Source organism: Amblyraja radiata, chromosome 5 (genome assembly GCF_010909765.2).
Source record: "Amblyraja radiata isolate CabotCenter1 chromosome 5, sAmbRad1.1.pri, whole genome shotgun sequence".
Classification (NCBI taxonomy): domain Eukaryota; kingdom Metazoa; phylum Chordata; class Chondrichthyes; order Rajiformes; family Rajidae; genus Amblyraja; species Amblyraja radiata.
Window position 1 is genome coordinate 104,440,098 of NC_045960.1, and position 27,685 is coordinate 104,467,782.

Consider the following 27,685-nt stretch of genomic DNA (forward strand, 5'->3'; position numbering starts at 1 on the left):
CAGGCGGGCCTTGCGGTCTGACAAATCTTGTAACCTCTTCAGTAGTGCTGCTCTTCAAAGCATAGGGTGGTGCAGCAGTAGTGTTGCTGCCTTGCAGTGCCAGAGACCTGTGTTCGATCCTGACTACGGGCGCTGTCTGCACTATGTTTGTACGTTCTCCCCGTGACCTGCGTGGGTTTTCTCCGAGATTTTCGGTTTCCTCTCATATGCCAAAGACGTACAGGTTTGTAGGTTAATTGGTGTAATTGGTATAAATGTAATCCTAGTGTGTGTAGGTTAGGTCCCTACTGTGTGTAAGATAGTGTTGGCGTGCGGGGATTGCTGTTCGGTGCGGACACGGTAGGCCTAACGGCCTGTTTCCGCACTGTATCTCTAAACCAAACTAAACTAAACTCAGTCCGTCGTAATCAATCAATTAATCAATCAATCAACCTTTATTGTCATCTTGCAAAGCAACAGTTGTACAGTGCAAAATGAGAAGACGTTTCCCAGGGAATACCGGAGCATCGCACATGAAACTTAAAACATTTCACACATAATAACACTAAAAACAGTCCAGTCCCTGATGGAACAGTATAAATAGTTAAAAGCAGGTAAAACACAACGTTAAAATACAGTAAAACCAATCATAAAAATGCCCGGGGCAGCTGATTTGAGTGGCCAGTGCCAGTTATTAAAGTGTCCGTGCCAAGCCGCAGAATCAGGTGACTGTGAGCACAGAGTGACTGTTTAGCAACCTCACAGCCTGTGGCAGGAAGCTGTTTAGCAGTCTTGTAGTCCGGGCTGCGATATCTCTTGCCTGATGGCAGGAGATCCAGGTGTATGTGGAGGGGGTGCAGTCTGTCCTTAGCAATTCTCTGAGCTTTTTTCAGACAGCGGCTCTGGGACAGTTCTTGTACCGAGGGTAGGGAGACGCCAATGATCCTCTCTGCTCCCCTCACTACCCTCTGCAGAGCCTTCCTGTCCGAGCAGTTGCAGGTGGAGTACCATGTATTTATGCAGTACGTGAGTACAGACTCCACCGTACCCCTGTAGAAAGTCCTGAGGATGTTGGTGGGGAGTGAGGCCTGTTTTAGTTTCCTCAGGAAGTGCAGTCGCTGATGGGCCCGTTTGACGGTCCCAGTGGTGTTCCTGGACCAGGTAACCAACCTGATCTCCCGGTTGCTCAGCACTTCAACTCCCATTCCCAATTTGACCTTTCTGTTGTGGGCCTCCTCCATTGTCAGAGTGAGGCCCAGCGCAAATTGGAGGAACAGCGCCTCATATTTCGCTCGGGTAGTTTACACCCCAGTGATATGAACATTGACTTCTCTAATTTCAGATAGCCCTTGCTTTCTCCCTCCTTCCCCTCCACTTTCCCAGTTCTCCCACTAGTCTTACTGTCTCTGCCCACTCTCTATATTTTTCCTGCCTCCCTCCCCCACCCGACATCAGTCTGAAGAAGGGTCTCGACCCGAAACGTCATCCATTCCTTCTCTCCATAGATGCTCCCAGTCCCGCTGAGTTACTCCAGCATCTTGTGTAAACTATACATAACTTGTATCTATGTTTATTCAGAATAATTCGACAAGGTTTTTGCCACATGTTTTCCTAATAAACCTTCCTTTTATTTCTTCTTGGCTTGCTCGTACTTTGATTACACTTTGATGGTTAATTAAGCCGTTTGAAAGCCAGTTCGTCATTCCTTATCCATTGTTGGGAATTTTCCAGAATGTTCCTCTGGGCATTCATTCATGTTTTCCGACTTATCCTGATTTCCATCTATTTTATAATATTCCCTGTCACTCCTCATACTTCCTGATTTGAAATGTTAATGTTACACCCGATCAAACAAAATCCATGTTTGAAATTTGTAAATGTATGCATTGCCAGAGACTTTCAGTGCAACAGAGTGAATCTAAGCTGTGATGTATTAGAAGCAAAATATTTGCCTTGGGTGTTTTTATTTTAAACCAGTCACAAGTTTAATTTGAACATTCTCAGTTTCCATCGAGCCTTCGACTGTTTCATTGAAATATGTTTGATTTTCCATCCTTTGTAATTCTTAAATATTTATTTCTGCTAATTGGTTATTCGCTTTTATCCTTTCCTATATAATCTTGTCAAGGTCACTTTGTATCTATTAATATATTTCCCCAATCAAATGGTAGAGTTGCTGCCTCACAGCGCCAGAGGAACCTGTGATAGATACTGAACCCGAATGCTGTTTGTGTGGAGTTTGCACGTTCTCCCCGTGACCGCGCGGGTTTTCTCCGGGTGCTTTGGTTTCCTTCCACATCGCAAAGTCGTGCAGGTTTGCAGGCTAATTGGCCTCTGTAAATTGGTAAATCGGTGGGCGGCGCGACTCACGTCGCAGCGGCCTCTGCAGTCCGTCTGTCTTTTTATTATTTTTTGTCTCGTTTCAATGTAGTTTTTATTTATTTTTTGACGGGGTATGTGAGTGTGGGGTGTGGGGGGTGTGGGGGGGGGGGGGGGTGGGGAAACTTTTAAAATCTTTCCCCTGCACAGAGAACCCGACCTTTTCCCTGTCGGGTCTCCGTTGCCGTTGGGGCTGAGCAACGTGGAGCGGCCTCCAACCGGAACGACCTGGGGCTCCAGTCGCGGAGCTGCGGACTTACCCACCATCGCGGAGCTGGCCGAGTTCGGAGCGGGTGGAGCTGTGGTGGCGCTCGGCTGCGACCCGACCCCCGGAGATTCGGTGGCTCCAACCGCAGGTCTGGTGGACAGAAACACCGGGAGCCCGCGGGTCCCTGCTGGGAGACCGCTTTTTGGGGCTTCCGCAACGGCGACTTCTCCCGCCTGAGTTGCGGGGTCGAAGAGTACCTGGAGCGGGGACACTTACCATCGCCCGGCGAGGCTTTGAATGGCTGTGGGACTTTGCAAGCGCCCGCCGGGGGCTCCAACAACAAGACCCGGAGCGCGGCCTTGCATCACCCGGCGCGGCGTTAATGGCCGCAGAACAATTACCATCGCCCGCCGGGGGCTTTGACTCTGACATCGGGAGGGGAATGGGGAGTGCAGGGGAGAGATAAGTTTTTGCCTTCCATCACAGCGAGGAGGAGATGCGCTGTGATGGATGTTTGTGTAAATTGTGTTGTGTCTTGGGTCTTTTTTTCTTGTGTGTATGACTGCAGAAACAACATTTCATAATAAAATTGTATTGTATTGTAAATTGCCACCAGTGTGTAGTGAGTGGATGTGAAAGTGGGACAACATAGAACTAGTGTGAATGGGTGATCGATGGTCTACGTGGACTAACTCAGTGGGCCAAAGACACAATTTCCATGCTGTATCTTTTAATTGTTGATGGTGAGGCATTATATGCCGCTTGTCTGTGGCGACATGTTGCAAACAGCACAGCAGAAAATCACAACACACATTGGTTCTGAGCTTACCTGTGTAAAAGGAACAGCACAAATCTGTCATTTATTATATTTTATACAGTGTACCATGGTTACATACTCTGTTGTAGACAAAAGTGCTGGAGAAACCTCAGCGGGTGCAGCAGCATCTAAGGAGCGAAGGATAAAGGGAACGTTTCGGGCCAAAGCCCTTCTTCAGACTGATGTAGGGTGGGGGGGGTGAGAAGAAGAAAGGTAGAGGCGGAGACAGTGGGCTGTGGGAGAGCTGGGAAGGGGAGGTGAAAGAGGGAGTAAACAAGGGGAGAATCTCCCCATCCCCTCACCCCTCCCACCCTACATCAGTCTGAAGAAGGGTTTCGGCCCAAAACGTTGCCTCTACTTCCTGAGAAGATTACGGAGAGTCGGATTGTCAAGGAAGACTCTCTCTAACATCTACAGATGCACAGTCGAGAGCATACTGACCGGTTGCATCGTGGCTTGGTTCGGCAATTTGAGCGCCCTGGAGAGGAAAAGACTACCAAAAGTGGTAAACACTGCCCAATCCATCATCGGCTCTGACCTTCCTTCCATCGAGGGGATTTATCGCAGTCGCTGCCTCAAAAAGGCTGGCAGTATCATCAAAGACCCACACCATCCTGGCCACACACTCATCTCCCTGCTACCTTCAGGTAGAAGGTACAGGAGCCTGAAGACTGCAACAACCAGGTTCAGGAATAGCTACTTCCCCACAGCCATCAGGCTATTAAACCTGGCTCGGACAAAACTCTGATTATTAATGACCACTTTCTGTTATTTGCACTTTACCAGTTTATTTATTCATGTGTGTATATATTTATATCATGGTATATGGACACATTTATCTGTTTTGTAGTAAATGCCTACTATTTTCTGTGTGCTTAAGCAAAGTAAGAATTTCATTGTCCTATACAGGGACACATGACAATAAACTCACTTGAATTTGAACTATTTCCTTCGCTCCTTAGATGCTGCTGCACCCGCTGAGTTTCTCCAGCACTTTTGTCTACCTTCGATTTTCCAGCATCTGCAGTTCCTTCTTAAATACATATTCGTTGTGCTGCTGCAAGGAAGAATTTAATTGTTCTATCTGGGTCATATGATGATAAAACAGGTTTCCGTCCACATTGGGGACAAATACACTCTTTCCCTGCTGTATCTTTTAATCAGTCACAAAAATTCTGTGTGAACTATTTGTTTTCTTGGCAGGCATTGCATAACAATAGGTGTTGTCCCCTCATTTGGTCGATATGCTTCTCAGAACCAAGTCATGTTAAAAATGGAAACAAACAGGAGTTCCTATGACTAGGGTACATTCAATGAGATGACATTGAAACCACAGCGTGCTGGAGTAACTCAGTAGATTAGTCTGAAAATGGGTTCCGGCATGATTACAAAGATTGCAAAAAGTAGTGCCCTCCCCATTATCAAAAGGATCTACAGGCCTTAAAAATGCAGCCAGCATCATCAGAGACCCACACCACCCTGGCCACACACTGATTTCACCCCTGCCATCGGCAAGAAGACACAGGAGCCTGAAAACTGTAATGTCCAGGTTCAGGAACAGCTTCTTCCCTGCAACCATTTTAGGCTATTAAACACGACAACCTCTCAATAAACTCTGAACTACATAGACTAGTGGGAATTATTTTTGTATTTACACTCTTATTGTTTGGTTACTTGTTCATGTATACTGAACTTTTTTACCATTTTTATGGGTTTTACAGAATACTATGTCCACATATCTGTTGTGCTGTCCCACTTAGGTGATTTTTTGGGCGATTACAGCCGAGAGCCGCTAAATGTTCAACACGTTGAAATTTATTTGCCGATAGTGGCGACAATTTTTTCTGTCGTAAGTTATCGAAGATTGACGTAGGCGTTGTCGTAGGTTGTCGCCGGTTGTTGTAGGTGCTGTCGTAGGTTGTCGCCAGGTGTCGTAGGTGAATCCCATTAAAAGTAGTCCCTGGTAGTCGCCCACGTGGGACAGGCCCTTTAGAATTCCATTGTTCTGTTTCGGGTGATATAGCATTAAAACACTCTTGATTTGACCCCGATTGTTCTCCTGAGGTGCTTCCTGACTACTCCAGCACTCTGCATCTTTTTTATAAACCAGCATCTGCAGTTTGTTCCTTCCACAGATGACATGGTCTGTATTCCATTGGATTTAGAAAACTGAGAGATGAAGTTCATTCAAGCATAATTTATTGAATATTATTGAATGATGAACCTTGAGAAGAGGTTTCCTCTGAATGGAGCGTCTCGAATTGTTAATGTAATCTTGGGGTAAGGCAGACACAAGCAACTGCAGATGCTGAGTCTTGAGCAAAACGCAAAGCGCTGGAGTAACTCAATGGATTTGGCAACATCTACGGAAGGAACGGATGGGCAATGTTTTGGATCAGAACTCTTCCCAGGTTTAGTTTAGAGATGCAGTGTGGAAACAGGAACTTCAGCCGACCCAGTCCACGCTGACCATCAATCACCCACACACGAGTTCTATGTTATCTCACTTTTGTATCCTGCACTCTAAGGCCGATTTACAAAGGTGTCGAGGTGCCAAATGGTTGCTTTTTTTGGACATTACATGGTTGGTATACATGCAGGTTTGGTTCTCTAACATAAAAGACGTTGTTGCGGCTCTAGAGCGAGGTTCTTCACACGAGCTCTGCTACCTGACGACTCTTGATCTCGAAGTAAGATTCTCCCCTTAACTCATGACATCACGTGCCTTGCAAAACCTGTCACGTGACAGTCTCCATTCTGCTGACAAGGGTTCGACGGTAAGTGGTCTGACCACCAGATGGCGCCACAAAGGACAATTAAACTACAAACCCGATGTCTTTGCAATGTGGGAGGAAACCGCAGCACCCGTCGAAAACCCACGCTGTCACGGGGAGACCGTACAAACTCCGTACAGACAGCAGCCGTAGTGCGGATCGAACCTGGGTCTCCGGCGCTGTTAGGCAGTAAATCTACCGCTGCACCACCATGCCGCCCTTTCACTCAGTCATTCATTGTACGCACTTATTAAACAGACAGCACCCGAGAACGGGATTGAACCCGGGTCTGGCTCCGTGAGGCAGCAGCTCTACTGCTGCGCCATTGCACCGCCCTAAGGGGTTGGTATTCGGGCAACTGGAACGGCGACCATCAGAGTGGAACACACACACACATCGCAAAGGCGGGGGCCAGGGAAAGTGGGGGAGCGCTGTCTGAAATTCACACGGTGCAAAGCCAAGGTGATACAGACACACACCGCGATGAACAGGAAGGTTAAAGACGGCTAGCACAGTGTACGGTAAGTCCTTTAAAAGGGGGAAGGGGGATGAGGGGAAAAGGGGAGAGAAGGGGGGAGAAGGGGAGAGAAGGGGGCGAGAAGGAGTGGAGACACTTTTAAGAAGCCAGGCAACTTTTTAATAAGCCAGAGATACACAGCTGTGAAGTTTGGTGGGCATTTAACATTACCGGTCAGTTTTCCTTGGTTCTGAAAACTTGTGCTTAGGATTTTTCCCCAAATGAGCCAATGAAAATACCCGGTCAGCAAAGGTGATTAACTAAAACCACCTACGGCTACCTCGACTACCCATAACTACATGGCGACCCCACTACCTCTGCACCTACGACTACAAAAGTATCGATTTTCTCCAAGGCGACCAATTTTTGGTCGCAGAAACTTTTTCAACATGTTGAAAAATTTGCAGCTACCATACTGAGGCCGCGACTAGTTCCCAGAATTCGGGAACTCCTCGCGACCATGAAGGAGACTCACCAGGGACCACCAGCGAACATGTGGCAATCATGAGGCGAGCGCAGAGTCTCCTGCACTCGCCTAAAAAGTCGCCTAAGTGGGACAGGCCCTTAAAGTGAAGGGGTCTGAATACTTTCTGAATGCACTGTATACCCAGTTGAACCAACTCTAATAAAGTCATAGTCATTTAGTGTGCAAACAAGCCCTTCAGCCCGACTTGTCCACACCAACCAACATGCCCCATCTACACTAGTCCTACCTGCCTGCGTTTGGCCCATATCCCCCTAAACCTGTCTTATCCATGTATCTGTCTAACTGCATCTTAAACATTGAGATAGTCCCTGCCTCAACTAACTCCCAGCTGCTCGTTCCATACACTCACACCCTTTGTGTAAAAATATTAACCCTCTGTTTCCCATTAAATCTCCCACCCCCTCCCCTCACCTTAAGCCTGTGTCCTAGGCTGCTCAACCCTTCCCTATAGCTCAGGCCCTCAGGTCCTGGCAACATCCTCGTAAACATTCAAACTATTTGTGACTGGGTGGAATTAATATATGGCATTGATTTAACAGCATGTGAGACCTTTCAAATCTACAGTTTCACCAACATTATCTATGTAATTTTAGCCGCTGTGTTTGAATTCTTTCCACATTTTTTGTTACAGCCTTATTCTAAAATTGATTAAATTCATTTTTCTTTATCATCAATCGACACACAATACCTCACAATAAAAAAAGCAAAAACAGGTGTTTAGAAATGTTTGCAAAGTAATTAAAAATAAATAACTGAAATATCACATTTACATAAGTATTCAGACCCTTTGCTATGACACTCAAAATTGAGCTTCGGTGCATCCTGCTTCCATTGATTATACTTGAGATGTTTCTACAACTTGATTGGAATCCATGTGGTAAATTAAATTGATTGGACATGATTTGGAAAGGCACACACCTGTCTATATAAGGCACTACAGTTGACTGTGCATGTCAGAGCATCAACCAAGCCATGAAGATGAAGGAATTGTCCGTAGACCTCCGAGACAGGATTGTGTCAAGACACAGATCTGGGCAAGGGTATAAAACAATTTCTGCAGCATTGCAGGTCCCGAAGAGCATAGTGGCCTCCGTCATTCTTAGATGGAAGAACTTTGGAACCACCAGGACGCTTCATAGAGCTGGCCGCCCGGCCAAACTGAGCAATCGGGGGGAGAAGGGCCTTGGTCAGGGAGGTGACCAAGAACCTGATGGTCACTCTGACAGATCTCCAGAGTTCCTCTGTGGAGATGGGAGGACCTTCCAGAGAAGGACAACTATATCTGCAGCACTCCACCAATCAGGTATTTATGGTAGAATGTCCTTAGTAAGAGACACATGACAACCCGATTGTAGTTTGCTAAGAGGGACCTAAACAATATTCTCTGATCTAATGAAACCAAGTTTGAACTCTTTGGCCAAGTGTCACACCTAGAGGAAACCAGGCACCGCTCATCACCTGGCCAATACCATATGCATGGTGATGCATGGTGGTGGCAGCATCATGCTGTGGGGATTTTTCAGTGGCAGGAACTGGGAGACTAGTCAGGATCAAGGAAAGATGAATGGAGCAAAGTACAGAGAGATACTTGATGAAAACATGCTGCAGAGCGTTCAGGACCTCAGACTGGGGGCAGAGGTTCACCTTCCAACAGGACAACGACCCTAAGCACACAGCCAAGACAATACAGGAGTGGCTTTGTGACAAGTCTGTGAATGTCCTTGAGTGGCCCAGCCAGAGCCCGGACTTGAACCCGATCAAAAATCTCTGGGGGGACCTGAAGATAGCTGTTGATCAACGCTTCCCATCCAACATGACAGAGCTTGAGAGGATCTGCAGGGAAGAATGGGAGAAATTACCCAAATACAGGTGCGCCAAGCTTTTAGCATCATACCCAAGAAGACTTGAGGCTGTAATCGCTGACAAAGGTGCCTTAACAAAGTACTGAGTAAAGGGTCTGAATACTTATGTAAATGTGATATTTCAGTTATTTATTTTTAATTACTTAGCAAAAATTTCTAAACACCTGTTTTCGCTTTTTTATTATGGGGTATTGTGTGTAGATTGATGATATAAAAAAAAGAATTTAATCCATTTAAGATTACGGCTGTAATGTAACAAAATGTGGAGAAAGTGAAAGGGTCTGAATACTTTCTGAATGCACTGTATAATGAAGCAATGCATCATAGTCCAGTATATGTAATGTTGGAAAATGGAAATAGATGAGAAAATCATTTGAGAATAGAGCAATGGGAAAACTGATGAACTAATGTTTTCAAGAAAGAGTTTGATTTAGCTCTTGGGGCTAAGGGAATCAAGTGATATGGGGGGAAAAGCTGAAACGGGGTACTGATTTTGGATGTTGTGCCATGATCATATTGAATGGCAGTGCTGGCCCAAAGGACTGAATGGCCCACTCCTACAACTATTTTCTACGTTTTTATGTTTCTCTGAAGTGATAAGTGGAGTAAGAATGAGAGTCACAGGAAGCCATGCATAGAGATGCCTTCTTGTATAATCCATTATTCTCCCATTTCGAGGTCATGAATCGCGATCTCTATTCATTCCCGACTAATGTTTAATGTCGCAACTTTTAAGAAACATTTAGACAGATACGTGGATAGGACAGGTTTAGAGGGATGTTGGCCAAATTCCGCCAGGCGGGACTAGTGTAGGTGGGACATGTTGGCCGTTGTGGACAAGTTGGGCCGAAGGGCCTGTTTCCATGATGTAAGACTGTGACTGTAATGTGTGTGTAACTAGAAACATAGAAAATAGGTGCAGGAGGAGGCCATTCAGCCCTTCGAGCCAGCACCGCTGTTCATTGTGATCATGGCTGATCGTCCCCAATCAATAACCCGTGCCTGCCTTCTCCCCATATCTCTTGATTCCACTAGCCCCTACAGCTCTATCTAACTCTCTTAAATCCATCCAGTGATTTGGCCTCCACTGCCCTCTGTGGCAGGGAATTCCACAAATTCACAACTCACTGGGTGAAAAAGAAAATTCTCACCTCAGTCTTAAATGGTCTCCCCTTTATTCTAAGACTGTGGCCCCTGGTTCTGGACTCGCCCAACATTGGGAACATTTTTCCTGCATCCAGCTTGTCCAGTCCTTTTATAATTTTATATGTTTCTTTAAGATCCCCCTCATCCTTCTAAACTCCAGTGAATACAAGCCCAGTCTTTTCAATCTTTCCTTATATGACAGTCCCGCCATCCCAGGGATCAATCTCGTGAACCTACGCTGCACTGCCTCAATCACAAGGATGTCCTTCCCCAAATTAGGAGACCAAAACTGTACACAATACTCCAGATGTGGTCTCACCAGAGCCTTATACAATTGCAGAAGAACCTCTTTACTCCTATACTGAAATCCTCTATGGAAGTGTTTTTAATTTATTTGTGTGTCACTGTTGCGATCGTGATGCCATTGTTGTCATAGTTTACGTTTTACATTTGCTGATTTTTTTTATCTAGACATCTCTTGTTTTACTGAAAGATGTTTGATAATTTGTCCTTTTTAGTTCTTTGTGAACTGGTTTGTGCCCAAATTCATATTGGAACCTTCAATGTGCCAACCAGCCACAAATATACTTAAGTGACACCATATAACAACAATTACAGCACGGAAACAGGCCATCTCGGCCCTTCAAGTCAGTTGCGAACACTTATTTTCCCCTAGTCTCATCTACCTGCACTCAGACCATAACCCTCCATTCCTTTCTCGTCCATATACCTATCCAATATATTTTTAAATGATAAAATCGAACCTGCCTCCACCACTTCCACTGGAAGCTTATTCCACACAGCTACCACTCTCTGAGTAAAGAAGTTCCCCCTCATGTTACCCCTAAACTTCTGTCCCTTAATTCTCAAATCATGTCCTCTTGTTTGAATCTTCCCTACTCTCAATTGGAAAAGCTTATCCACGTTAACTCTGTCTATCCCTCTCAACCTTTTTAAAGACCTCTATCAAGTCCCCCCTTAACCTTCTGCGCTCCAAAGAATAAAGAATAAAATGGACACAACGTGGAAACAGGCCCTTCGGCCCCACCGGGTCCATGCCGGCCAACAATCACCCGTACGCTATTCTCTCCGACACTCCATGGACAATTAAAGGGCCTGTCCCACTTAGCGATTTTTTTCGGCAACTGCCGGCACCCTTCATAGTCGCAGCAGGTCACTGAATATTTTCAACATGTTGAAAATCCAGCGGCGACCAGAACAAGGTAGGACTCTTTGGGCGACTATTCACGACCATACAGGCGGCACCACGAACATACAGGCGACATGTCGCTGGATGACGCCTGTTTGGTCGCGAGTAGTCGCCCAAAGAGTCGTACCTTTTTCAGGTCGCTGCTGGATTTACAACACGTTGACATTTTTCGGCGACCTGCTGCGACTATGAAAGGTGCCGGCAGTCGCCGAGAAAATCATGTAAGTGGGACAGGCCCTTTACAAAGGCCAATTAACCTACAAACCTGCACGTTTTTGAAATGTTTTTGGCGTGTGGGAGGAAACCGGAGCACCCATAGGTAACTCACACGGTCACGGGGAGAGCGTAAAACTCCATACAGACAGCACACAACCTCAGGGTGGAACCCAGAGCTCCGGTGCTGTAAGGCAGCAGCTCTACTGCTGTGCCACTGTGCCACCATTTAGCTTAGAAAGTTTCAGAAAGGACGTGATTATTACGAAAGCATATGATGGTAGAAATGTAACGTGACTCCTTTGCTGGGGAATCTGAAGATTTAAAAGATGAGTTGGATATAAATCTAATCTGTTCTGAAATTTAGAGTTTCGAGTTTGGAGAGTCAGCATGGAAACTAGTGCACCGACCTCACAAATCCACGGCATAAAACGATCACTCGATCCGTTCACTAGATCTATGTTGTCGCACTTACGCATCCACTCCCCAGATGCAGAAAACAATTAACGTACAAACCTGCACGTCTTTGGGATGTAGTAGAAAACCGGAGCACCCGGAGAACTGTACCACTCTACTGCTTTTTTAAAAATTGCTGTTTTTTTCCCTTTTTCCTTCAGCCCACAATATTTAATATGTAAAAGAATATGTGATTCTGTTCCATTCTGTTTGTAGTTTGTTTGGTTGGTTGTTTGTTTGTTTGTATTTTTGCACAAAGTCCGCGAACATTGCCACTTTTCATTTCACTGCACATCTCGTATGTGTATGTGACGAATAAACTTGACTTGACACAGTCACAGGGAGAACGTACAAACTCCGCACAGACAGCACTCGACTTCAGGGTCGAACCCAGGCCTCTGGCACTGTAAGGCAGCAATTCTACCAGCTGCGTTACTGTGCCTCCTTAGATTTAATGTAGACACAAAATGCTGGAGTAACTCAGCGGGTGAGGCAGCATCTATGGAGCGAAGGAATGGGCAACGTTTCGGGTCGAGACCCTTCTTCAGACATTCTTTCTTCCACACTCCCTAAATTTAATGATAGTGGACACTTTGCTTTTAGAGATACAGTGTGGAAACAGGCCCTTCGGCCCACCGAGTCCGCGCCGACCAGCGATCCCCGCACACTAACACTATACTACACACACGGAATTTACAATTATAACGTCAATTAGCCTGCAAACCTGTACGGACCGAAGCACCCGGAGAAAACCCAGGCGGTCAGAGATTGAACATACAAACTCCACACAGACAGCACCCGTAGTCAGGATCGAACCGGGTCTCTGGCGCTGTAAGGCAGCAACTCTACTGCTGCGCCACTGTGTACTCCACAGGTAATTACGAAACGACACAATAACTTTAAAAGCACAACTCTCAGTAATTTGAATCTTGTGTGGCAACTTCAATTAATTTTCACAAAATGAAATGTTTCTTGGGCTGTAGGGCAAGACACTTCAGATAACTTCAGATTGACTTCTTTATCTTTTAAATCATTTCAAAATCAATGGAGTAGAGAGAAAGGGCATTCAAAGCGCTATAAGGATCTCATCTAATTTAACAGGTTTGCCATTTAGCGATGTGTGTTATGTCTAATCACTGATGGCTTAAGAAACAAACAGGCACCATTTAATGACATTAATTTTGTAACTGGCATTTAAGCCCTAAAGCTCCGAAAAAGCTGTTATCTTGAATAATCTGTACTTTAACTATGTTTTGTTTAATTTGCTTGCCACCAAAAGAAAACTCTTATAGAGTCATAGAGTCGTGGAAACAGCTCCTTTGGCCCAACTTGCCCACACCGACCAACAAGTCCCATCTATACTAGTCCCACCTGCCTGTGTTTGGCCCATATCCATCTAAACCATTGGTCACCCATCCTTTTTCTCCATAGGTGCTGCCTGACCTACAATATGGTGCCCAAAACTGAACACAGTACTCTAAATATGCTTCACACAAAGGGTGGTGGGTGGTTGGTGTATGGAATGAGCTGCCTGAGGAGGTAGGTGAGGCTAGGACTGTCCCAACGTTTAACAAACAGTTAGACAGGTACATGGATAGGACAAGTTTGGAGGGATATGGACCAAATGCAGGCAAGTGGGACTAGTGTAGCTGGGACATGTTGGTCGGTGTGGGCAAGTTAGGCCGAAGGGCCTGTTTCCACTCTGTATCACTCTATGACTACAATAACGTCTTATATAACAGCAACATGAACTCCCAAATTCTATACTCAATACTCTGAATGATGACGGCCAATGTGCCAAAAGCCCTTTTGTCCACCTTATCTATATTTTTATCGAACAGTATTTTCAAGGATGTTTTCTAGATGCACAATCCATTGAGAGAGAACTCTTTGCTATTTTCGTGAACATACACCACTGAGCCTCTCCCACCTCTTCCAACCCTTATCCACCTACTTCATACATCACTGCCTCAAGAAAATATCTAACCTGATGGAAGACATCTTGGAGACTCGACGACCATTTTGCCATTTCACTGAACACGTATGCTTAGTCCACCAAGGCCTACTCGATTTCCCAGCTACGATCCATTTGAACCCCTCTTCCCATTCCCATACTGATCTTTCTGTCCCGGGCCACCTCCGTTGTCGGAGTGAGGCCACACGCAAACTGGATGAACAGCACCTCATGTTCCACTTGGGCGACTTCCAAACCCAACAGTGTGAACATTAAATTCTCCAATATTTAGTAATGATCCACACACCTCACCCTGTTTTTCTTCCTCGCTCTTCCCGGTGTCCCCCCAGGTGTGGGGAGTGGATTAAAAAAGTGGGAGACCACAGAACTAGTGTGAACACCTCGGCATGGACGCGATGGGCCCAATAGCCGGTCTCCATGCAGTGTCTCTAAAACTGAAACTAAACGGACCCACGCGGTCACGGGGAGAACGTATAACCCACGCACAGACAGAGCCCATAGTCAGGATCGAACATGGTGAATCTCTGGAATTCTCTGCCACAGAAGGTAGTTGAGGCCAGTTCATTGGCTATATTTAAGAGGGAGTTAGATGTGGCCCTTGTGGCTAAAGGGGTCAGGGGGTATGGAGAGAAGGCAGGTACGGGATACTGAGTTGGATGATCAGCCATGATCATATTGAATGGCGAGGCAGGCTCGAAGGGCCGAATGGCCTACTCCTGCACCTATTTTCCATGTTTCTATGTTTCCATGGGTCTCTGGCGCTGTAAAGCAACAACTCTACCGCTGCACCACCATGCCGTCCTGAAGTTGTATGAAGCAGTGATTAAGGGGAATTGAAACAAAACTGTACAGTAAGTAGCATCAAGGCTGAGAAGGGTTATTTAAGTTTCTCTATGCAATTATTCCTACTGAGTTCTGAGAACTCTAAATTGGTCAATCACAGAGTATGCTAAGTGGAATTGTTATGCTTGATTTTATGCCTTTATACTTTCTGCAGTTTCATTTCAGTACAGCCACATATTGAACATGATAATTTGATTTATCCATCCAATCAAAATGTGGAAACACAGCCATAGTCTGTATAGATCTTAATCACCAATAACATATTGTAATTAATATATCGTATCGTATCCTCCTGTTCCTCCAAATTTATGTCCAGAAAAAAGCTGGTGTTTTCCTATCTTTTAGTCTCTGGGATCATAAGATCAAAAGACATAGGAGCAGCATTAGGCCAATCAATCATGTCATTCAATCATGGCTGATCTATTTATCCATCTCAACCCTATTCTCCTGCCTTCACCCCGACCTACCAAATCTGAGGAAGGACATTATTGCCATAGAGGGAGTGCAGAGAAGGTTCACCAGACTGATTCCTGGGATGTCAGGACTGTCTTATGAAGAAAGACTGGATAGACTTGGTTTATACTCTCTAGAATTTAGGAGATTGAGAGGGGATCTTATAGAAACTTACAAAATTCTTAAGGGGTTGGACAGGCTAGATGCAGGAAGATTGCTCCCGATGTTGGGGAAGTCCAGGACAAGGGGTCACAGCTTAAGGATAAGGGGGAAATCCTTTAAAACCGAGATGAGAAGAACTTTTTTCACACAGAGAGTGGTGAATCTCTGGAACTCCCTGCCACAGAGGGTAGTCGAGGCCAGTTCATTGGCTATATTTAAGAGGGAGTTAGATGTGGCCCTTGTGGCTAAGGGGATCAGAGGGTATGGAGAGAAGGCAGGTACGGGATACTGAGTTGGATGATCAGCCATGATCATATTGAATGGCGGTGCAGGCTCGAAGGGCCGAATGGCCTACTCCTGCACCTAATTTCTATGTTTCTATGTAATCTTTCATGCCCTTACTAATCAAGAATCTATGAATCTTTGTCACGGTGGCGCAGCGGTAGAGTTGCTACCTTACAGCGAATTCAATGCCGGAGACCCGGGTTCAATCCCGAATATGGGTGCTGTCTGTGCGGAGTTTGTACGTTCTCCCCGTGGTTTTCTCCTAGATCTTCGGTTTCCTCCCACACTCCAAATACATACAGGTTTGTTGGTTAATTGGCTTGGTAAATGTAAAAAAAAGAATGTCCCCAGTGGGTGTAGGATAGTGTTAATGTGCGGGGATCGCTGGTCGGCGTGGACCCGGTGGGCCGAAGGGCATGTTTCCGCTCTGTATGTCTAAAAACTAAAACTAAAAAAATACCCAATGACTTGGCCTCCACATCCGAATGTGGCAATGAATCCTACAGAATCACCACCCACTGGCTAAACAAATTCTTCCTCATCTCCATTTTAAAGTGTGGCATCTTATTCTGTGTCCTCTGGTCCTAGACTCTCCGACTTCCGACTCACCGACTTCCGCCCAGTTGCACTTACCCCCATCATCACCAAGTGCTTCGAGAGGCTGGTCCTGGCACACCTCAAAAGCTGCCTACCCCCCACACTGGATCCCTATCAGTTTGCCTACCGCAAGAACAGGAGTACGGAGGATGCAGTCTCAACGGCACTTCACTCCGCCCTCTCCCACCTCGACAACAGAGACACGTACGTAAGAATGCTGTTCATCGATTACAGCTCAGCATTCAACACCATTATACCATCTAAACTGATCACCAAACTCGGTAACCTGGGCATCGATCCCTCCCTCAGCAACTGGATACTGGACTTTCTAACCAACAGACCACAGTCTGTTAGGTTAGACAAGCACACCTCTTCAACCCTCACCCTGAACACCGGCGTTCCACAGGGCTGTGTGCTGAGCCCCCTCCTCTACTCCCTCTTCACCTATGACTGCACACCTGTACATGGTACTAACACCATCATCAAGTATGCAGATGATACAACGGTGATTGGCCTCATCAGCAACAACGATGAGTCGGTCTACAGGGAGGAGGTCCAGCACTTAGCAGCATGGTGCGCTGACAACAACCTGGCCCTTAACTCCAAGAAGACCAAGGAGCTCATTGTAGATTTCAGGAAGTCCAGGGGCGGCACGCACACCCCCATCCACATTAACGGGACGGAGGTGGAACGTGTTTCTAGCTTCAAGTTCCTGGGTGTTAACATCTCCGATGACCTCTCTTAGAAACATAGAAATTAGGTGCAGGAGTAGGCCATTCGGCCCTTCGAGCCTGCACCGCCATTCAATATGATCATGGCTGATCATCAAACTCAGTATCCCGTACCTGCCTTCTCTCCATACCCTCTGATCCCCTTAGCCACAAGGGCCACATCTAACTCCCTCTTAAATATAGCCAATGAACTGGCCTCGACTACCCTCTGTGGCAGGGAGTTCCAGAGATTCACCACTCTCTGTGTGAAAAAAGTTCTTCTCATCTCGGTTTTAAAGGGTTTCCCACTTATCCTTAAGCTGTGACCCCTTGTCCTGGACTTCCCCAACATCGGGAGCAATCTTCCTGCATCTAGCCTGTCCAACCCCTTAAGAATTTTGTAAGTTTCTATAAGATCCCCTCTCAATCTCCTAAATTCTAGAGAGTATAAACCAAGTCTATCCAGTCTTTCTTCATAAGACAGTCCTGACATCCCAGGAATCAGTCTGGTGAACCTTCTCTGCACTCCCTCTATGGCAATAATGTCCTTCCTCAGATTTGGAGACCAAAACTGTACGCAATACTCCAGGTGTGGTCTCACCAAGACCCTGTACAACTGCAGTAGAACCTCCCTGCTCCTATACTCAAATCCTTTTGCTATGAAAGCTAACATACCATTCGCTTTCTTCACTGCCTGCTGCACCTGCATGCCCACTTTCAATGACTGGTGTACCATGACACCCAGGTCTCGCTGCATCTCCCCTTTTCCTAGTCGGCCACCATTTAGATAATAGTCTGCTTTCCTGTTTTTGCCACCAAAATGGATAACCTCACATTTATCCACATTATACTGCATCTGCCAAACATTTGCCCACTCACCCAGCCTATCCAAGTCACCTTGCAGTCTCCTAGCATCCTCCTCACAGCTAACACTGCCCCCCAGCTTAGTGTCATCCGCAAACTTGGAGATATTGCCTTCAATTCCCTCATCCAGATCATTAATATATATTGTAAATAGCTGGGGTCCCAGCACTGAGCCTTGCGGTACCCCACTAGTCACTGCCTGCCATTGTGAAAAGGACCCGTTTACTCCTACTCTTTGCTTCCTGTTTGCCAGCCAGTTCTCTATCCACATCAATACTGAACCCCCAATGCCGTGTGCTTTAAGTTTGTAAATAATCTCTTATGTGGGACCTTGTCGAAAGCCTTCTGGAAGTCCAGATACACCACATCCACTGGTTCTCCCCTATCCACGCTACTAGTTACATCCTCGAAAAATTCTATAAGATTCGTCAGACATGATTTACCTTTTGTAAATCCATGCTGACTTTGTCCAATGATTTCACCACTTTCCAAATGTGCTGCTATCCCATCTTTAATAACTGACTCTAGCAGTTTCCCCACTACCGATGTTAGACTAACTGGTCTGTAATTCCCCGTTTTCTCTCTCCCTCCCTTCTTAAAAAGTGGGGTTACGTTTGCTACCCGCCAATCCTCAGGAACTACTCCAGAATCTAAAGAGTTTTGAAAGATTATTACTAATGCATCCACTATTTCAGGAGCTACTTCCTTAAGTACTCTGGGATGCAGCCTATCTGGCCCTGGGGATTTATCGGCATTTAATCCATTTAATTTACCCAACACCACTTCCCGGCTAACCTGGATTTCACTCAATTCCTCCAACTCCTTTGACCCGCGGTCCCCTGATATTACCGGCAGATTATTTATGTCTTCCTTAGTGAAGACGGAACCAAAGTAGTTATTTAATTGGTCCGCCATATCCTTGTTCCCCATGATCAACTCACCCGTTTCTGACTGCAAGGGACCTACATTTGTTTTAACTAATCTCTTTCTTTTCACATATCTATAAAAACTTTTGCAGTCAGTTTTTATGTTCCCTGCCAGTTTTCTTTAATAATCTATTTTTCCTTTCCTAATTAAGCCCTTTGTCCTCCTCTGCTGGTCTCTGAATTTCTCCCAGTCCTCCGGTATGCTGCTTTTTCTGGCTAATTTGTACGCATCATCCTTCGCTTTGATACTATCCCTGATTTCCCTTGTTATCCACGGATGCACTACCTTCCCTGATTTATTCTTTTGCCAAACTGGGATGAACAATTTTTGTAGTTCATCCATGCAGTCTTTAAATATCTTCCATTGCATATCCACCGTCAACCCTTTTAGAATTAATTGCCAGTCAATCTTGGCCAATTCACGTCTCATACCCTCAAAGTTACCTTTCTTTAAGTTCAGAACCATTGTTTCTGAATTAACAATGTCACTCTCCATCCTAATGAAGAACTCAACCATATTATGGTCACTCTTGCCCAAGGGGGCACGTACAACAAGACTGCTAACTAACCCTTCCTCATTACTCAATACCCAGTCTAAAATAGCCTGCTCTCTCGTTGGTTCCTCTACATGTTGATTTAGATAACTATCCCGCATACATTCCAAAAAATCCTCTTCCTCAGCACCCCTGCCAATTTGATTCACCCAATCTATATGTAGATTGAAGTCACCCATTATAACGGTTTTGCCTTTGTCGCACGCATTTCTAATTTCCTGTTTGATACCATCTCCAACTTCACTACTACTGTTAGGTGGCCTGTACACAACACCCACCAGCGTTTTCTGCCCCTTAGTGTTTCGCAGCTCTACCCATACTGATTCCACATCCTGCAAACTAATGTCCTTCCTTTCCATTGCGTTAATCTCCTCTCTAATCAGCAACGCTACCCCACCTCCTTTTCCTTTCTCTCTATCCCTCCTGAATATTGAATATCCCTGGATGTTCAGCTCCCAGCCTTGGTCACCCTGGAGCCATGTCTCCGTGATCCCAACTATATCATAGTCATTAATAGCTATCTGCACATTCAACTCATCCACCTTATTACGAATGCTCCTTGCATTGAGACACAAAGCCTTCAGGCTTGTTTTTACAACACTCTTACCCCTTATACAATTTTGTTGAAAAGTGGCCCTTTTTAATTTTTGTCCTGGATTTTCCGGCCTGCCACTTTTACTTTTCACCTTGCTACCTATTGCTTCTACCCTCATTTTACACCCCTCTGTCTCTACGCTCACACATTTAAGAAACCCTTTCCCTTTAACTCCATCCTCCACTAGCCCATTCGACACCCCACCCCCCTTATTCAGTTTAAAACCACCCGTGTAGCTGTGGCAAACCTGCCTGCCAGAATGCTGGTCCCACACCTGTTAAGATGCAATCCGTCCCTTTTGTACAGTTCCCCCTTACCCCAAAACAGATCCCAGTGATCTAAGAATCTAAATCCCTGCCACGTGCACCAGTTCCTCAGCCACACGTTCAGGTCCCGTATCTCCCTGTTCCTGCTCTCGCCAGCACGAGGAACTGGAAGCAAACCGGAGATAACAACCCTGGAGGTCCTGCTTTTCAGCATTTTTCCGAGCTCTCTAAAGTCACGCTGCAGAATATTCATCCCCTTCTTTCCGACATCGTTTGTGCCGACATGCACTACCACTTCCGGATGTTCACCTTCGTCCTTGAGAATTTTCTGCACTCTGTCCGTGACATCCTGGATCCTGGCACCAGGAAGGCAGCACACCATCCTCGCATCCCGTCTGTTGCCGCAGAAACCCCTGTCCGTACCTCTCACAATGGAGTCTCCTACTACAATGGCGTTGCCTGCCTTAGGCCTTTTTGGCTTTGGCTCAACAGCCCTATTCGCATCACAAGCCAGTCCGCCGCCCAGTGTAAACACCTCTTCTGTCCCGACAGCTTCTAAGTGGGTGAACCTGTTCACAAGAGGTACAACACCCGGGGATGTTGGCATTCCATGCTTCCCTCCCGTTCTCACTGTCTCCCACCTTCTCTCTTCCAGTACCTTAGGTGTAACAATCGTACTGTAGGACTTGTCGAGGAACGACTCCGTTTCTCGGACGAACCGGAGGTCATCCACTTGCTTCTCCAGTTCCCCAACACGGCCGTTCAGGAGCTCTACCTGGAAGCACTTTTCGCATTTGTAGTAGCCAGAGGCACCAGCGGTGTCCTTGACCTCCCACATACTGCAAGCATCACACTGAATCAGCTTGCCTGACATCTCCTTCTTTCGTCTCTCCCTCTGCAGTGTTTTGCGTAGTCTCCTCTCCTCAGCCTCCTCTCCTCAGACTCTCGAGCCAAAGACTCACACTTTTCTCACAGGGCACTTCACTCACTGCCGCACCCTAAGAGCAGTCTTACTTAAATTGACTGATAAATTGCCTGATTTACCAATTTACAAACCAAATTCCTCAGTTTTCAGCTGTTTTCCCAGCACTGACTCACTTCTCTCCTCCCACTTGGGCTAGAGCCAATCAGTCGTATCTCTTGCTAATCTCCTCCTGCTGCTGCTATTGTTGCTCCCAAAGCTACAGCAGTTCTGAGTCAAGTCTGCCTGTCCTTGACCTGTACTTAAACTGTTTTCACTTCTCTCCTCCCACTTGGGCTAGAGCCAATCAGTCGTATCTCTTGCTAATCTACTACTGCTGCTGCTGTTGTTGCTCCCAAAGCTACAGCAGTTCTGAGTCAAGTCTGCCTGTCCTTGACCTGTACTTAAACTGTTTTCACTTCTCTCCTCTCTTGGACCCACAATACCTCAACTCTGATCAAGAAGGCTCACCAGCGTCTCTTCTTCCTGAGGAGACTGAAGAAGGTCAATCTGTCTCCTCAGATCCTGGTGAACTTCTACCGCTGCACCATCGAGAGCATCCTTACCAACTGTATCACAGTATGGTATGGCAACTGCTCTGTCTCCGACCGGAAGGCATTGCAGAGGGTGGTGAAAATTGCCCAACGCATCACCGGTTCCTCGCTCCCCTCCATTGAGTCTGTCCAAAGCAAGCGTTGTCTGCGGAGGGCGCTCAGCATCGCCAAGGACTGCTCTCACCCCAACCATGGACTGTTTACCCTCCTACCATCCGGGAGGCGCTACAGGTCTCTCCGTTGCCGGACCAGCAGGTCAAGGAACAGCTTCTTCCCGGCGGCTGTCCCTCTACTCAACAACGTACCTCGGTGACTGCCAATCACCCCCCCCCCCCCCCCCCCCCCCCCCCGGACACTCCTCCCACAGGAAAAACACTATGTCTGTATATATGCTAATGTAAATATTTATTCAAATCATATGCTATGTCGCTCTTCCAGGGAGATGCTAAATGCATTTCGTTGTCTCTGTACTGTAGACTGACAATGACAATTAAAGTTGAATCTGAATCTGAATCTGACTAGTGGAATCATCATCCCCACATCCACTCTATCCTGGCCTTTCATTATTCGATCGGTTTCAATGAGGTCCCGCCTCATCCATTTAAACACCAGTGAGTACTGGCCCAGAACCATCAAATGCTCCTTATTCATTAATCCAATCATTCCTGGGATCATTCTCTTAAACCTCCTCTAAATCCTTTCCAGCACCAGCACATCCTTCCTCAGATACAGGGCCAAAAACGGTTCACAATGTTCTAAATGTGTTTTGTCCAACGCCTTGTAAATCCTCACCTCTCAGTCTTCCATTGATCTGTACCAGACAACCTAGAGGCACATAATTATGCAGTATTATCGAGTGTGAGGCTTGGATAGAAACATAGAAACATAGAAAATAGGTGCAGGAGTAGGCCATTCGGCCCTTCGAGCCTGCACCGCCATTCAATATGATCATGGCTGATAGTGTGGACGTGGAGAGGATGTTTCCACTAGTGGGAGAGTCTAGGACCAGAGGACAGAGCCTCAGAGTAAAAGGACATTGTTTTTGGAAGGGGATGAGGAGGAATTTCTTTAGTCAGAGGGTGGTGAATCTGTAGAATTCATTGCCACAGAAGGCTGTGGAGGCCAAGTCAATGGATATTTTTAAAGTAGAGAGATATACTGTAGATTCTTGAGGTTTTTAATCAGCCAAAGATCTTGGGCAACTCAAATGGCAACCTTAGATCCAGTTGATTACTGACATTTATGAGGATGTTGCCAGGACTTAGGCAGAGAAGATAGACAGATTCTTGATTAATACGGCTGTCTGAGGTCATGGGGGGAAGGCAGGAGAACGGGGTTAGTAGAGAGCGATAGATCATCCGCGATTCAATGGTGGAGTAAACCTGATGGGCCGAATGGCCTAATTCTGCTCCCATCACATGTCCTTATGATCTTATGATTATCTGTACATTGGCAATGGAATGATTAGAATGAACAGTGAGCAAAAGAGAAAGGAAAATGCACGGTTCATGAAACGCATTATCACCTCAAATGTTAACAGAACGGAACAAGGATTATTCCCCCACCACCAGTTAAAACAAACCAGCGAACATTAACACATACTTTTAAAACACACTAAAAATATCAATAAAGATGAAAAGACAGCCAAGCTGTTGGCGAGGCTGCCACATGATAAGGGAATAGCATTTTGCGCGAGGTGACAGTATTCAGTATTCAGTATTTACTTTAATGTCATTTTAACTGAGTACTTACATACACAGAAGAAACGAAAAATTGTTTCTCAATCAGTTCCCGTCAGTGCAGTTAATTTAAAAAAATAAAAATAAAAATAAAAAATAAATAAAACGGCAGTAAAGTCCAAGCAAAGATAATCCGAGGGTCACCAATGAGGTAAATAGTCGTTCAGCACCGCTCTCTGGTTGTGGTAGGATGATTCAATTGCCTGATAACAGTTGGGAAGAAACTGTCACTGAATCAGGAGGTGTGCATTTGGATGTGGGCCAAACGCAGGCAGGTACGACTAACGTGGATGGTCGGCATGGGCAAGATGGGCCGAAGGGCCTGTTTCCACGCCCTACGGCTCCATGAATCTATAAATGCTTGCCGTTAACACAGAGATAATTTGAATCCTGTTCGCAAGCGTCTCCGAAGTGCGTCCAATTGTCTACTTTCACCAACGTCTTAAGGCGACACGGAGTCCCAAAGAAGCGGTGAAACTGTCAACACTTGAAACATGCTGGTGGCATCGACAGAACAGTGAGGACCGCGCAGTTTTCTCATTCATTTCTGATGCCTTCCTCCACAGGGACCACTGTGCTGTCACACAATGTGTATCGGATACATGTCATCTATATCGAGATCGTGCATAGCTTGATTCCTTCCCCCTGAGGGGCCAAAAGAAAAAAGTCTAATCATTAGATCGGCAGGCTGTGGGAGGATTTATTACTCCTGGGCAAGCATTAGCACGAGCGCGGAGAAAGTTACATCAAGTCAAAAAATGCAAGCAGAGAAACAATTCACATCGTCAAATGTGAGCTTGATGACCAATGTAAGTGAGAACATTAATCAAAGGAATGAAAAGCAAGAAACTGCATACAAAGGGCCAGCTGTAGCCAGGAACACAAAACTCAAAAAGGGAATGATTCAGCGTATAGATATATTCGACAGCGGAAAATGTAAACTTTAGAGAAGCTTATATTCTAATGACAAACAAGCGATGAGATTTTCATCACTGTTGTTTTTTTATGCCCAACTAAATTAAATAGAAACGTAGAAAATAGGTGCAAGAGGAGGCCATTTGGCCCTTCGAGCCTGCACCGCCATTCATTGTGATCATGGCTGATCATCCACAATCAGTAACCCACGCCTGCCTTCACCCCTTATTCTTTGGTTCCGCTAGTCCCGAGAGCTCTATCTAACTCTCTTTTAAATCCATCCAGTGAATTGGCCTCCACAGCCTTCTGTGGCAGAGAATTCCACAAATTCACAACTCTCTGGGTGAAAAAGTTTTTTTCTCATCTGAGTTTTAAATGGCCTCCCCTTTATTCTTAGACTGTGGCCCCTGGTTCTGGACTCACCCATCATTGGGAACATTTTTCCTGCATCTCGCTTGTCCAGTCCTTTTATAATTTTATAATTTTCTATAAGATCCCCTCTCACCCTTCTTAATTCCAGTGAATACAAGCCCAGTTTTTCCAATCATTCCTCATATGACAGTCCCGCCATCCGAGGGATTAACCTCGTGAACCTACGCTACACTACCTCAGTAGCAAGGATGTCCTTCCTCAAATTAGGAGACCAAAACTGCACACAATACTATAGATGTGGTCTCACCAGGGCCCTGTACAACTGCAGGAGAACCTCTTTACTCCTATACTCAAATCCTCTCGTTATGAAGGCCAACATGCCATTAGCTTTCTTCACCCAGGTCTCGTTGCACTTCCCTTTTTCCTAATCCTGCTGAGGGTTTCAAGGAGACCAAAGGCAAACGCGACAAATGCAGTGGGACAACAAAATTGCTCAGTTGCTAGGAAACAACATAAAATGAAAAGAGGATAGACACAAAAAGGCTGGAGTAACTCAGACAGCATCTCTGGAGAAAAGGGCTAGCTGACCCTTCTTCACAGGGTCTTGACTTGAAACGTCACCTATTCCTACTCTCCAGAGATGCTGGCTGACCCGCTGAGTTACTCCAGCATTTTGTGTCTATCTTTGGTTAAAACCAGCATCTTCAGTTCACATAGAAACTGTAGGCCATTCGGCCCTTCGAGCCAATTTATTCATGGCTGATCATCCAAAATCATTTCCCGTTCCTGCTTTTTCCCCAAATCCCGTGATTCCATTAGCCCTAAGAGCTATATCTAACTCACTCTTGAAAACATCCAGTAAATTAGCCTCCTCTGCCTTCTGTGGCAGAGAATTCCACAGATTCCTACCTACACATGAAATAAAATGAATCGGTTTCCATTTAGTTCAGAGATACAGTGTGGAAACAAGTCTTTTGTTCCATTGAGTCGGCACCGACCAGCGATTCCCGCACATTAACACTATCCTACACATACTAAGGACGAATTTACAATTTTACCAAGCCAATTAACCCACAATCCTGAACGTCTTTGGAGTGTTAATTTATCTACAAAACTGTATGTCTTAAAATCATAGTCATAAAGTGATACAGTGTGGAAACAGGCCCTTCGGCCCAACTTGCCCACACCCGGCAACAATGTCCCAGCTACACTAGTCCCACTTGCCTGTGCTTGGTCCATATCCCTCCTAACCTGTCCTATCCATGTACCTGTCTAACTGTTTCTGAAACAATGGGATAGTCCCAGCCTCAACTACCTCCTCTGGCAGCTAGTTCCATACACCCACCACTCTTTGTGTGAAAACATTACCCCTCAGATTCCTATTAAATCTTTTCCCCTTCACCTTGAACCTATGTCCTCTGGTACATAGTACAGAAGAGAGATCGAGCAACTGTCCATATGGTGCCAGCGCAATAACCTGGCCCTCAACACCAGCAAAACCAAGGAACTGATTGTGGACTTTGGAAGGAGTAGGAGGGGGACCCACAGCCCCATTTATATCAACGGGTCGATGGTTGAAAGGGTCAAGAACTTCAAATTCCTGGGCGTGCACATCTCTGAAGATCTTTCCTGGTCCGAGAACACTAACGCAATTATCAAAAAAGCTCATCAGCGCCTCTACTTCCTGAGAAGATTACGGAGAGTCGGATTGTCAAGGAAGACTCTCTCTAACTTCTACAGGTGCACAGTCGAGAGCATGCTGACCGGTTCCACGTGGCTTGGTTCGGCAATTTGAGCGCCCTGGAGAGGAAAAGACTACAAAAAGTAGTAAACACTGCCCAGTCCATCATCGGCTCTGACCTTCCTTCCATCGAGGGGATTTATCGCAGTCGCTGCCTCAAAAAGGCTGGCAGTATCATCAAAGACCCACAGCATCCTGGCCACACACTCATCTCCCTGCTACCTTCAGGTAGAAGGTACAGGAGCCTGAAGACTGCAACAACCAGGTTCAGGAATAGCTACTTCCCCTCAGCCATCAGGCTATTAAACCTGGCTCGGACAAAACTCTGATTATTAGCAACCACTTTCTGTTATTTGCACTACCAGTTTATTAATTCATGTGTGTATATATTTATATCATGGTATATGGACACATTTATCTGTTTTGTAGTAAATGCCTACTATTTTCTGTGTGCTTAAGCAAAGCAAGAATTTCATTGTCCTATACAGGGACACATGACAATAAACTCACTTGGTCCTCGATTCCCCTACTCTGGGCAAGAGACTTTGCCCATCTACCCGATATTCATCTCATGATTTTGTACACCACATCCTCTTGCGCTCCATGGAATAGAGACCCAGCCTACTCAACCTCTCCCTATAGCTCACACCCACTAGTCCTGGCAACATCCTTGTAAATCTTTTCTGAACCCTTTCGTTCTTGACAATATCTTTCCTATAACATGGTGCCCAGAATTGAACACAATATTTTAGATGCGGTCTCACCAACGTCTTATATACACAGCTGCAATATGCTTTAAAATACCCATTGACGAGCTCCACAGCCATCTGTGGCAATGAATTCCACAGGTTCGCCACCCTCTGACTAATGAAATTCCTCGGAGTGTGGGAAGAAAACGGAGCACCCAGGGAAAACCCACTTGCTCCCAGCAAGGACGTACAAACTCCGTACAGAGAACGCCATGGTGAGGATCAGTGGAAATCCTTGACGGAGGGTGCAATGTTACAGAGCCATCATTTTGTGACATCCGTGGTGTGTCGGAATAAAAAAAATCAGGAAATGGAAACCGTGTAAATATAATCAAACTTATTGTGGATAGACAATAGACAATAGACCATAGATGCA